This window comes from Callospermophilus lateralis, unplaced genomic scaffold (genome assembly GCF_048772815.1).
Source record: "Callospermophilus lateralis isolate mCalLat2 unplaced genomic scaffold, mCalLat2.hap1 Scaffold_6038, whole genome shotgun sequence".
Lineage (NCBI taxonomy): Eukaryota > Metazoa > Chordata > Mammalia > Rodentia > Sciuridae > Callospermophilus > Callospermophilus lateralis.
This window is the reverse complement of record NW_027514599.1, coordinates 150,339-162,558: the sequence shown is the minus strand read 5'-3', so window position 1 is coordinate 162,558 and position 12,220 is coordinate 150,339. Positions and strand designations below refer to the sequence as shown.

The 12,220-nt window shown below is 67.6% G+C and overlaps 5 non-coding genes across 5 annotated transcripts; all 5 read right to left on the bottom strand.

Moving 5' to 3' along the window:
- Nucleotides 1–492: 492 nt before the first annotated feature.
- Nucleotides 493–611, bottom strand: LOC143640785 (5S ribosomal RNA). The gene has a single exon (XR_013155145.1). It is a non-coding gene; the product is annotated as a 5S ribosomal RNA (ribosomal RNA).
- Nucleotides 612–3,245: 2,634 nt separating this feature from the next.
- On the bottom strand, nucleotides 3,246–3,364 carry LOC143640784 (5S ribosomal RNA). Its single transcript, XR_013155144.1, has one exon. It is a non-coding gene; the product is annotated as a 5S ribosomal RNA (ribosomal RNA).
- A 2,624-nt stretch (nucleotides 3,365–5,988) lies between these two features.
- On the bottom strand, nucleotides 5,989–6,107 carry LOC143640782 (5S ribosomal RNA). The gene has a single exon (XR_013155142.1). It is a non-coding gene; the product is annotated as a 5S ribosomal RNA (ribosomal RNA).
- A 2,644-nt stretch (nucleotides 6,108–8,751) lies between these two features.
- On the bottom strand, nucleotides 8,752–8,870 carry LOC143640750 (5S ribosomal RNA). The gene has a single exon (XR_013155110.1). It is a non-coding gene; the product is annotated as a 5S ribosomal RNA (ribosomal RNA).
- A 2,636-nt stretch (nucleotides 8,871–11,506) lies between these two features.
- Nucleotides 11,507–11,625, bottom strand: LOC143640730 (5S ribosomal RNA). Its single transcript, XR_013155090.1, has one exon. It is a non-coding gene; the product is annotated as a 5S ribosomal RNA (ribosomal RNA).
- Nucleotides 11,626–12,220: the final 595 nt, after the last annotated feature.

Sequence of the window (12,220 nt, the reverse complement as noted above, 5' to 3'; positions counted from 1 at the left end):
GACGGACCTAGGGAGAGACGCTGGATGGACTCTCTCACTCCCAGGACCTGGGTGGCCACGCTCTGCTGGTGTGGCAAGAACGGGTGGGGAGCGGCCCCTGCGGGTGGGCCCTGTGTTCTGGGGAAAAGCAGGTGTGCGCCTCCCCACCCCCCATCCGGGAGTGTGAGTGGTGGGGGGGGGTGGGGGTCGGTCAGGGTGCACAGGACTGGTCGAGGCCTGGACCAGGCTCGGCTCCGCCGGGTCGCCTGGAGTGTCCTAGCGTCCCTGGAGAGAGCCAGGCCAGTGTGGCTCACTGCAGGCGCTGGGCGCTGGGCGCCGGAGGCGAGGCGGGAGGCGGGAGGCGGGAGGCCAGCCGCAGGCCTGAAGGGACACCGGGAGCCCAGGGCTGCCCCTGCGCCCTACCCCCGCGGGCCCGGGGGTCACGGCCTGAGGCGGTCACGGACACTGTTTCCGGGCCACGCAAGAAAAGTGCGTGTGGGAAGGGGGCGCAAAAGCCTACAGCACCCGGTATTCCCAGGCGGTCTCCCATCCAAGTACTAACCAGGCCCGACCCTGCTTAGCTTCCGAGATCAGACGAGATCGGGCGCGTTCAGGGTGGTATGGCCGTAGACGGCGGAGGCTGCCCCGGAACGCCTCAAGAGCCTGCGCCGGCTTCCACCCTTCAGCCCAGGGGCAGGGGAGGGCAGGGGAGGGCAGGGCAGCGGTGGAGGGGGCCAACACAGCGGGTGTTCCCAGGGGGCCTCCCTCGCCCCGCCCCAGCACTGCCCAGCGCTCCTCAACTCAACTCCAGGCTGGCTTTCTCGCTCCGACCTGACTCGGTCCATGCGGCGGCGCGGGGGTCCTGGGAGACTGGCCGGCTCTCCCTCTCGGGTCCTCGGCCGGGCCGGATCGGGTCGGGGTGGAGTGGGCTAGGCGGGGCTGACAGGGGCTGAGTCCCGCCTCCACCTCTGCCCCTGGGCACCTGGCTCCACCTACCGGGAGCCCCGCCCCGGCCTGGCCTGGCCTCTGCCCCTCCTCGCCGAGCCCCAAGACCCCCGACCCCCGGGCACCCGGCAACCGCACCGCCACCCCACCCAGCCCTTCGCCTGGCCGAGAATCCCCAGAGAATCCCCAGCTGCCGCCGCCCGCGCTACCCTAGCCTAGCCTAGCCGAGCAAAGCCGAGCCGGGCGCCCAGAGAGCCAGGGGCGAAGACGGGAGCAGACACCCCGGCCCCCCGCGCCCCCCACCGGACACCCCAGAGACCCTGACAGAGGCCCAGCGCCCCAGCTGGAAATGCAGTGGGACTGGGCAATGGCGAGTGGCCGGCCACACACAACACCTGTGCGGGGAGCCACCCTCAGGGAGGGCCCGAGGAGGAACACACGCAGGGACCCACAGACAACCGGGCAGCGGGTGGCGAGCCGGCTGTGGCCCGCTGGTTCCCAGTCAGTCAGTCAGTCAGTCAGTCAGTCAGTCAGTCACAGGGCCAGGCTCAGAAGTGCGCCGCTGGGGCGCGGGCCTCGCCCTGAGTTCCCCATCCACTCTGCTTTGTCCACTCTGCACAGCAGCGCTTGGCCGCCCCGCACCCCCACCGCCACCCCCACCCTACCCTACCTCACCCCCACCCCACCACACTCTACCCCACCCCCGAGTGACTCCCTTCGGACTGAGTGCCAAGGTCGGAGGGCTCTGCGCCTTGTTTGTACACCTCAAGGACCAGGACCTGTACAGCACCGCCCTGAGGAAGGGCACAGACCCCTCCGTCCATTTGTCCATGGGCTGTGCTCCCGGAAAGGACCGCCTGTGAAAGTAGCGTTCCGAGTCAAACCCCGTCAGAGCCCAGTCGACGGCCTCACCAGACCGGAAGCCCCCTCACCCGCAAGCCTTGCGGGGGGCGGGGGGGAGCAGCGGTTGCGGGGGGTCGCGCGCCCACCGGGCCTTCAGGCCCTGCCTCGCGGCCAGGCGTCTCCAGGTGGAGGGTTCGCCGCGAACAAAGGGGCCTCTGCCTCCCTGTCCCCACCGCCCGGCCTTGGCCTTCAGCTCCCCTCGGCACGTGGTCCTCCCCGGCAACCTCCTGGCCCCGAACCACTTGCCTGCTCCGAAGGCTGCTTCCTCCTCTTCTCGGAGCACCTGCCCTCCTTTGACATCTGCTCTCTTGCTTGGCTCCCAGCGCAGCCTCCTAAGACCCTGTGGCCTCCTGGGCCTTCTCTCAGCCTCTGCCCTGCACACACCCTGAAGACGTGCACTCACTTCAAGGGGGATGTGGGAATCCACTCTTACATCCACGGGAAGTTAGATGGGAGATGAGAGAACCTGTGACCGCCCAGTCTCGAGGCTGCCATGGACTGGGTGACTTGCAGCCCAGAGTGAGGTGGCTGGGGTGGGAGGGGGGAAGAGAGGAGTGAGTGTGTGTCTGTGTGTGTGTGTTTGTGAGAGAGAGAGAGAGAGAGAGAGAGAGAGAGAGAGAGCGCGAGAGAGACAGGGTGACAGACAGAAGGGCCAAGGAAAGAGACACACTGAGTGGGAGATGGAGACAGGAGGCCTCCTCACAGGCCAGTAGAGTCACAAAGGTGAAGGAGAGATGGATGAGCAGAGAGATAGACAGAAAGACATCTGCTTCCAGAGTGTGTGTGTGTGTGTGTGTGTGTGTGAGAGAGAGAGAGAGAGAGAGAGAGAGAGAGACAGAGATAGAGAGAGAGAGAGAGAAAGAGAGAGAGATGGGTGAAGAGACAGACTCAGGGCTGGGACCCTCAGGAGGAAGGCGTTGGGAAGGGAGGCAGAGTTGCCAAGGGACGGACCTAGGGAGAGACGCTGGATGGACTCTCTCACTCCCAGGACCTGGGTGGCCACGCTCTGCTGGTGTGGCAAGAACGGGTGGGGAGCGGCCCCTGCGGGTGGGCCCTGTGTTCTGGGGAAAAGCAGGTGTGCGCCTCCCCACCCCCCATCCGGGAGTGTGAGTGGTGGGGGGGGGTGGGGGTCGGTCAGGGTGCACAGGACTGGTCGAGGCCTGGACCAGGCTCGGCTCCGCCGGGTCGCCTGGAGTGTCCTAGCGTCCCTGGAGAGAGCCAGGCCAGTGTGGCTCACTGCAGGCGCTGGGCGCTGGGCGCCGGAAGGCGGGAGGCCAGCCGCAGGCCTGAAGGGACACCGGGAGCCCAGGGCTGCCCCTGCGCCCTACCCCCGCGGGCCCGGGGGTCACGGCCTGAGGCGGTCACGGACACTGTTTCCGGGCCACGCAAGAAAAGTGCGTGTGGGAAGGGGGCGCAAAAGCCTACAGCACCCGGTATTCCCAGGCGGTCTCCCATCCAAGTACTAACCAGGCCCGACCCTGCTTAGCTTCCGAGATCAGACGAGATCGGGCGCGTTCAGGGTGGTATGGCCGTAGACGGCAGAGGCTGCCCCGGAACGCCTCAAGAGCCTGCACCGGCTTCCACCCTTCAGCCCAGGGGCAGGGGAGGGCAGGGGAGGGCAGGGCAGCGGTGGAGGGGGCCAACACAGCGGGTGTTCCCAGGGGGCCTCCCTCGCCCCGCCCCAGCACTGCCCAGCGCTCCTCAACTCAACTCCAGGCTGGCTTTCTCGCTCCGACCTGACTCGGTCCCCGCGGCGGCGCGGGGGTCCTGGGAGACTGGCCGGCTCTCCCTCTCGGGTCCTCGGCCGGGCCGGATCGGGTCGGGGTGGAGTGGGCTAGGCGGGGCTGACAGGGGCTGAGTCCCGCCTCCACCTCTGCCCCTGGGCACCTGGCTCCACCTACCGGGAGCCCCGCCCCGGCCTGGCCTGGCCTCTGCCCCTCCTCGCCGAGCCCCAAGACCCCCGACCCCCGGGCACCCGGCACCCGCACCGCCACCCCACCCAGCCCTTCGCCTGGCCGAGAATCCCCAGAGAATCCCCAGCTGCCGCCGCCCGCGCTACCCTAGCCTAGCCTAGCCGAGCAGAGCCGAGCCGGGCGCCCAGAGAGCCAGGGGCGAAGACGGGAGCAGACACCCCGGCCCCCCGCGCCCCCCACCGGACACCCCAGAGACCCTGACAGAGGCCCAGCGCCCCAGCTGGAAATGCAGTGGGACTGGGCAATGGCGAGCGGCCGGCCACACACAACACCTGTGCGGGGAGCCAACCTCAGGGAGGGCCCGAGGAGGAACACACGCAGGGACCCACAGACAACCGGGCAGCGGGTGGCGAGCCGGCTGTGGCCCGCTGCTTCCCAGTCAGTCAGTCAGTCAGTCAGTCACAGGGCCAGGCTCAGAAGTGCGCCGCTGGGGCGCGGGCCTCGCCCTGAGTTCCCCATCCACTCTGCTTTGTCCACTCTGCACAGCAGCGCTTGGCCGCCCCGCACCCCCACCGCCACCCCCACCCTACCCTACCTCACCCCCACCCCACCACACTCTACCCCACCCCCGAGTGACTCCCTTCGGACTGAGTGCCAAGGTCGGAGGGCTCTGCGCCTTGTTTGTACACCTCAAGGACCAGGACCTGTACAGCACCGCCCTGAGGAAGGGCACAGACCCCTCCGTCCATTTGTCCATGGGCTGTGCTCCCGGAAAGGACCGCCTGTGAAAGTAGCGTTCCGAGTCAAACCCCGTCAGAGCCCAGTCGACGGCCTCACCAGACCGGAAGCCCCCTCACCCGCAAGCCTTGCGGGGGGCGGGGGGGAGCAGCGGTTGCGGGGGGTCGCGCGCCCACCGGGCCTTCAGGCCCTGCCTCGCGGCCAGGCGTCTCCAGGTGGAGGGTTCGCCGCGAACAAAGGGGCCTCTGCCTCCCTGTCCCCACCGCCCGGCCTTGGCCTTCAGCTCCCCTCGGCACGTGGTCCTCCCCGGCAATCTCCTGGCCCCAACCACTTGCCTGCTCCGAAGGCTGCTTCCTCCTCTTCTCGGAGCACCTGCCCTCCTTTGACATCTGCTCTCTTGCTTGGCTCCCAGCGCAGCCTCCTAAGACCCTGTGGCCTCCTGGGCCTTCTCTCAGCCTCTGCCCTGCACACACCCTGAAGACGTGCACTCACTTCAAGGGGGATGTGGGAATCCACTCTTACATCCACGGGAAGTTAGATGGGAGATGAGAGAACCTGTGACCGCCCAGTCTCGAGGCTGCCATGGACTGGGTGACTTGCAGCCCAGAGTGAGGTGGCTGGGGTGGGAGGGGGGAAGAGAGGAGTGAGTGTGTGTCTGTGTGTGTGTGTTTGTGAGAGAGAGAGAAAGAGAGAGAGAGAGAGAGAGCGAGAGAGACAGGGTGACAGACAGAAGGGCCAAGGAAAGAGACACACTGAGTGGGAGATGGAGACAGGAGGCCTCCTCACAGGCCAGTAGAGTCACAAAGGTGAAGGAGAGATGGATGAGCAGAGAGATAGACAGAAAGACATCTGCTTCCAGAGTGTGTGTGTGTGTGTGTGTGTGAGAGAGAGAGAGAGAGAGAGAGAGAGACAGAGATAGAGAGAGAGAGAGAGAAAGAGAGAGAGATGGGTGAAGAGACAGACTCAGGGCTGGGACCCTCAGGAGGAAGGCGTTGGGAAGGGAGGCAGAGTTGCCAAGGGACGGACCTAGGGAGAGACGCTGGATGGACTCTCTCACTCCCAGGACCTGGGTGGCCACGCTCTGCTGGTGTGGCAAGAACGGGTGGGGAGCGGCCCCTGCGGGTGGGCCCTGTGTTCTGGGGAAAAGCAGGTGTGCGCCTCCCCACCCCCCATCCGGGAGTGTGAGTGGTGGGGGGGGTGGGGGTCGGTCAGGGTGCACAGGACTGGTCGAGGCCTGGACCAGGCTCGGCTCCGCCGGGTCGCCTGGAGTGTCCTAGCGTCCCTGGAGAGAGCCAGGCCAGTGTGGCTCACTGCAGGCGCTGGGCGCTGGGCGCCGGAGGCGAGGCGGGAGGCGGGAGGCGGGAGGCCATCCGCAGGCCTGAAGGGACACCGGGAGCCCAGGGCTGCCCCTGCGCCCTACCCCCGCGGGCCCGGGGGTCACGGCCTGAGGCGGTCACGGACACTGTTTCCGGGCCACGCAAGAAAAGTGCGTGTGGGAAGGGGGCGCAAAAGCCTACAGCACCCGGTATTCCCAGGCGGTCTCCCATCCAAGTACTAACCAGGCCCGACCCTGCTTAGCTTCCGAGATCAGACGAGATCGGGCGCGTTCAGGGTGGTATGGCCGTAGACGGCGGAGGCTGCCCCGGAACGCCTCAAGAGCCTGCGCCGGCTTCCACCCTTCAGCCCAGGGGCAGGGGAGGGCAGGGGAGGGCAGGGCAGCGGTGGAGGGGGCCAACACAGCGGGTGTTCCCAGGGGGCCTCCCTCGCCCCGCCCCAGCACTGCCCAGCGCTCCTCAACTCAACTCCAGGCTGGCTTTCTCGCTCCGACCTGACTCGGTCCCCGCGGCGGCGCGGGGGTCCTGGGAGACTGGCCGGCTCTCCCTCTCGGGTCCTCGGCGGGGCCGGATCGGGTCGGGGTGGAGTGGGCTAGGCGGGGCTGACAGGGGCTGAGTCCCGCCTCCACCTCTGCCCCTGGGCACCTGGCTCCACCTACCGGGAGCCCCGCCCCGGCCTGGCCTGGCCTCTGCCCCTCCTCGCCGAGCCCCAAGACCCCCGACCCCCGGGCACCCGGCACCCGCACCGCCACCCCACCCAGCCCTTCGCCTGGCCGAGAATCCCCAGAGAATCCCCAGCTGCCGCCGCCCGCGCTACCCTAGCCTAGCCTAGCCGAGCAGAGCCGAGCCGGGCGCCCAGAGAGCCAGGGGCGAAGACGGGAGCAGACACCCCGGCCCCCCGCGCCCCCCACCGGACACCCCAGAGACCCTGACAGAGGCCCAGCGCCCCAGCTGGAAATGCAGTGGGACTGGGCAATGGCGAGCGGCCGGCCACACACAACACCTGTGCGGGGAGCCAACCTCAGGGAGGGCCCGAGGAGGAACACACGCAGGGACCCACAGACAACCGGGCAGCGGGTGGCGAGCCGGCTGTGGCCCGCTGGTTCCCAGTCAGTCAGTCAGTCAGTCAGTCAGTCAGTCACAGGGCCAGGCTCAGAAGTGCGCCGCTGGGGCGCGGGCCTCGCCCTGAGTTCCCCATCCACTCTGCTTTGTCCACTCTGCACAGCAGCGCTTGGCCGCCCCGCACCCCCACCGCCACCCCCACCCTACCCTACCTCACCCCCACCCCACCACACTCTACCCCACCCCCGAGTGACTCCCTTCGGACTGAGTGCCAAGGTCGGAGGGCTCTGCGCCTTGTTTGTACACCTCAAGGACCAGGACCTGTACAGCACCGCCCTGAGGAAGGGCACAGACCCCTCCGTCCATTTGTCCATGGGCTGTGCTCCCGGAAAGGACCGCCTGTGAAAGTAGCGTTCCGAGTCAAACCCCGTCAGAGCCCAGTCGACGGCCTCACCAGACCGGAAGCCCCCTCACCCGCAAGCCTTGCGGGGGGCGGGGGGGAGCAGCGGTTGCGGGGGGTCGCGCGCCCACCGGGCCTTCAGGCCCTGCCTCGCGGCCAGGCGTCTCCAGGTGGAGGGTTCGCCGCGAACAAAGGGGCCTCTGCCTCCCTGTCCCCACCGCCCGGCCTTGGCCTTCAGCTCCCCTCGGCACGTGGTCCTCCCCGGCAACCTCCTGGCCCCGAACCACTTGCCTGCTCCGAAGGCTGCTTCCTCCTCTTCTCGGAGCACCTGCCCTCCTTTGACATCTGCTCTCTTGCTTGGCTCCCAGCGCAGCCTCCTAAGACCCTGTGGCCTCCTGGGCCTTCTCTCAGCCTCTGCCCTGCACACACCCTGAAGACGTGCACTCACTTCAAGGGGGATGTGGGAATCCACTCTTACATCCACGGGAAGTTAGATGGGAGATGAGAGAACCTGTGACCGCCCAGTCTCGAGGCTGCCATGGACTGGGTGACTTGCAGCCCAGAGTGAGGTGGCTGGGGTGGGAGGGGGGAAGAGAGGAGTGAGTGTGTGTCTGTGTGTGTGTGTTTGTGAGAGAGAGAGAGAGAGAGAGAGAGAGAGCGAGAGAGACAGGGTGACAGACAGAAGGGCCAAGGAAAGAGACACACTGAGTGGGAGATGGAGACAGGAGGCCTCCTCACAGGCCAGTAGAGTCACAAAGGTGAAGGAGAGATGGATGAGCAGAGAGATAGACAGAAAGACATCTGCTTCCAGAGTGTGTGTGTGTGTGTGTGTGTGTGTGTGAGAGAGAGAGAGAGAGAGAGAGAGAGAGAGAGAGACAGAGATAGAGAGAGAGAGAGAGAAAGAGAGAGAGATGGGTGAAGAGACAGACTCAGGGCTGGGACCCTCAGGAGGAAGGCGTTGGGAAGGGAGGCAGAGTTGCCAAGGGACGGACCTAGGGAGAGACGCTGGATGGACTCTCTCACTCCCAGGACCTGGGTGGCCACGCTCTGCTGGTGTGGCAAGAACGGGTGGGGAGCGGCCCCTGCGGGTGGGCCCTGTGTTCTGGGGAAAAGCAGGTGTGCGCCTCCCCACCCCCCATCCGGGAGTGTGAGTGGTGGGGGGGGGTGGGGGTCGGTCAGGGTGCACAGGACTGGTGGAGGCCTGGACCAGGCTCGGCTCCGCCGGGTCGCCTGGAGTGTCCTAGCGTCCCTGGAGAGAGCCAGGCCAGTGTGGCTCACTGCAGGCGCTGGGCGCTGGGCGCCGGAGGCGAGGCGGGAGGCGGGAGGCGGGAGGCCAGCCGCAGGCCTGAAGGGACACCGGGAGGCCAGGGCTGCCCCTGCGCCCTACCCCCGCGGGCCCGGGGGTCACGGCCTGAGGCGGTCACGGACACTGTTTCCGGGCCACGCAAGAAAAGTGCGTGTGGGAAGGGGGCGCAAAAGCCTACAGCACCCGGTATTCCCAGGCGGTCTCCCATCCAAGTACTAACCAGGCCCGACCCTGCTTAGCTTCCGAGATCAGATGAGATCGGGCGCGTTCAGGGTGGTATGGCCGTAGACGGCGGAGGCTGCCCCGGAACGCCTCAAGAGCCTGCGCCGGCTTCCACCCTTCAGCCCAGGGGCAGGGGAGGGCAGGGGAGGGCAGGGCAGCGGTGGAGGGGGCCAACACAGCGGGTGTTCCCAGGGGGCCTCCCTCGCCCCGCCCCAGCACTGCCCAGCGCTCCTCAACTCAACTCCAGGCTGGCTTTCTCGCTCCGACCTGACTCGGTCCCCGCGGCGGCGCGGGGGTCCTGGGAGACTGGCCGGCTCTCCCTCTCGGGTCCTCGGCCGGGCCGGATCGGGTCGGGGTGGAGTGGGCTAGGCGGGGCTGACAGGGGCTGAGTCCCGCCTCCACCTCTGCCCCTGGGCACCTGGCTCCACCTACCGGGAGCCCCGCCCCGGCCTGGCCTGGCCTCTGCCCCTCCTCGCCGAGCCCCAAGACCCCCGACCCCCGGGCACCCGGCACCCGCACCGCCACCCCACCCAGCCCTTCGCCTGGCCGAGAATCCCCAGAGAATCCCCAGCTGCCGCCGCCCGCGCTACCCTAGCCTAGCCTAGCCGAGCAGAGCCGAGCCGGGCGCCCAGAGAGCCAGGGGCGAAGACGGGAGCAGACACCCCGGCCCCCCGCGCCCCCCACCGGACACCCCAGAGACCCTGACAGAGGCCCAGCGCCCCAGCTGGAAATGCAGTGGGACTGGGCAATGGCGAGCGGCCGGCCACACACAACACCTGTGCGGGGAGCCAACCTCAGGGAGGGCCCGAGGAGGAACACACGCAGGGACCCACAGACAACCGGGCAGCGGGTGGCGAGCCGGCTGTGGCCCGCTGGTTCCCAGTCAGTCAGTCAGTCAGTCAGTCACAGGGCCAGGCTCAGAAGTGCGCCGCTGGGGCGCGGGCCTCGCCCTGAGTTCCCCATCCACTCTGCTTTGTCCACTCTGCACAGCAGCGCTTGGCCGCCCCGCACCCCCACCGCCACCCCCACCCTACCCTACCTCACCCCCACCCCACCACACTCTACCCCACCCCCGAGTGACTCCCTTCGGACTGAGTGCCAAGGTCGGAGGGCTCTGCGCCTTGTTTGTACACCTCAAGGACCAGGACCTGTACAGCACCGCCCTGAGGAAGGGCACAGACCCCTCCGTCCATTTGTCCATGGGCTGTGCTCCCGGAAAGGACCGCCTGTGAAAGTAGCGTTCCGAGTCAAACCCCGTCAGAGCCCAGTCGACGGCCTCACCAGACCGGAAGCCCCCTCACCCGCAAGCCTTGCGGGGGGCGGGGGGGAGCAGCGGTTGCGGGGGGTCGCGCGCCCACCGGGCCTTCAGGCCCTGCCTCGCGGCCAGGCGTCTCCAGGTGGAGGGTTCGCCGCGAACAAAGGGGCCTCTGCCTCCCTGTCCCCACCGCCCGGCCTTGGCCTTCAGCTCCCCTCGGCACGTGGTCCTCCCCGGCAAGCTCCTGGCCCCGAACCACTTGCCTGCTCCGAAGGCTGCTTCCTCCTCTTCTCGGAGCACCTGCCCTCCTTTGACATCTGCTCTCTTGCTTGGCTCCCAGCGCAGCCTCCTAAGACCCTGTGGCCTCCTGGGCCTTCTCTCAGCCTCTGCCCTGCACACACCCTGAAGACGTGCACTCACTTCAAGGGGGATGTGGGAATCCACTCTTACATCCACGGGAAGTTAGATGGGAGATGAGAGAACCTGTGACCGCCCAGTCTCGAGGCTGCCATGGACTGGGTGACTTGCAGCCCAGAGTGAGGTGGCTGGGGTGGGAGGGGGGAAGAGAGGAGTGAGTGTGTGTCTGTGTGTGTGTGTTTGTGAGAGAGAGAGAGAGAGAGAGAGAGAGAGCGAGAGAGACAGGGTGACAGACAGAAGGGCCAAGGAAAGAGACACACTGAGTGGGAGATGGAGACAGGAGGCCTCCTCACAGGCCAGTAGAGTCACAAAGGTGAAGGAGAGATGGATGAGCAGAGAGATAGACAGAAAGACATCTGCTTCCAGAGTGTGTGTGTGTGTGTGTGTGTGTGTGTGAGAGAGAGAGAGAGAGAGAGAGAGAGAGAGAGAGACAGAGATAGAGAGAGAGAGAGAGAAAGAGAGAGAGATGGGTGAAGAGACAGACTCAGGGCTGGGACCCTCAGGAGGAAGGCGTTGGGAAGGGAGGCAGAGTTGCCAAGGGACGGACCTAGGGAGAGACGCTGGATGGACTCTCTCACTCCCAGGACCTGGGTGGCCACGCTCTGCTGGTGTGGCAAGAACGGGTGGGGAGCGGCCCCTGCGGGTGGGCCCTGTGTTCTGGGGAAAAGCAGGTGTGCGCCTCCCCACCCCCCATCCGGGAGTGTGAGTGGTGGGGGGGGGTGGGGGTCGGTCAGGGTGCACAGGACTGGTCGAGGCCTGGACCAGGCTCGGCTCCGCCGGGTCGCCTGGAGTGTCCTAGCGTCCCTGGAGAGAGCCAGGCCAGTGTGGCTCACTGCAGGCGCTGGGCGCTGGGCGCCGGAGGCGAGGCGGGAGGCGGGAGGCGGGAGGCCAGCCGCAGGCCTGAAGGGACACCGGGAGGCCAGGGCTGCCCCTGCGCCCTACCCCCGCGGGCCCGGGGGTCACGGCCTGAGGCGGTCACGGACACTGTTTCCGGGCCACGCAAGAAAAGTGCGTGTGGGAAGGGGGCGCAAAAGCCTACAGCACCCGGTATTCCCAGGCGGTCTCCCATCCAAGTACTAACCAGGCCCGACCCTGCTTAGCTTCCGAGATCAGATGAGATCGGGCGCGTTCAGGGTGGTATGGCCGTAGACGGCGGAGGCTGCCCCGGAACGCCTCAAGAGCCTGCGCCGGCTTCCACCCTTCAGCCCAGGGGCAGGGGAGGGCAGGGGAGGGCAGGGCAGCGGTGGAGGGGGCCAACACAGCGGGTGTTCCCAGGGGGCCTCCCTCGCCCCGCCCCAGCACTGCCCAGCGCTCCTCAACTCAACTCCAGGCTGGCTTTCTCGCTCCGACCTGACTCGGTCCCCGCGGCGGCGCGGGGGTCCTGGGAGACTGGCCGGCTCTCCCTCTCGGGTCCTCGGCCGGGCCGGATCGGGTCGGGGTGGAGTGGGCTAGGCGGGGCTGACAGGGGCTGAGTCCCGCCTCCACCTCTGCCCCTGGGCACCTGGCTCCACCTACCGGGAGCCCCGCCCCGGCCTGGCCTGGCCTCTGCCCCTCCTCGCCGAGCCCCAAGACCCCCGACCCCCGGGCACCCGGCACCCGCACCGCCACCCCACCCAGCCCTTCGCCTGGCCGAGAATCCCCAGAGAATCCCCAGCTGCCGCCGCCCGCGCTACCCTAGCCTAGCCTAGCCGAGCAGAGCCGAGCCGGGCGCCCAGAGAGCCAGGGGCGAAGACGGGAGCAGACACC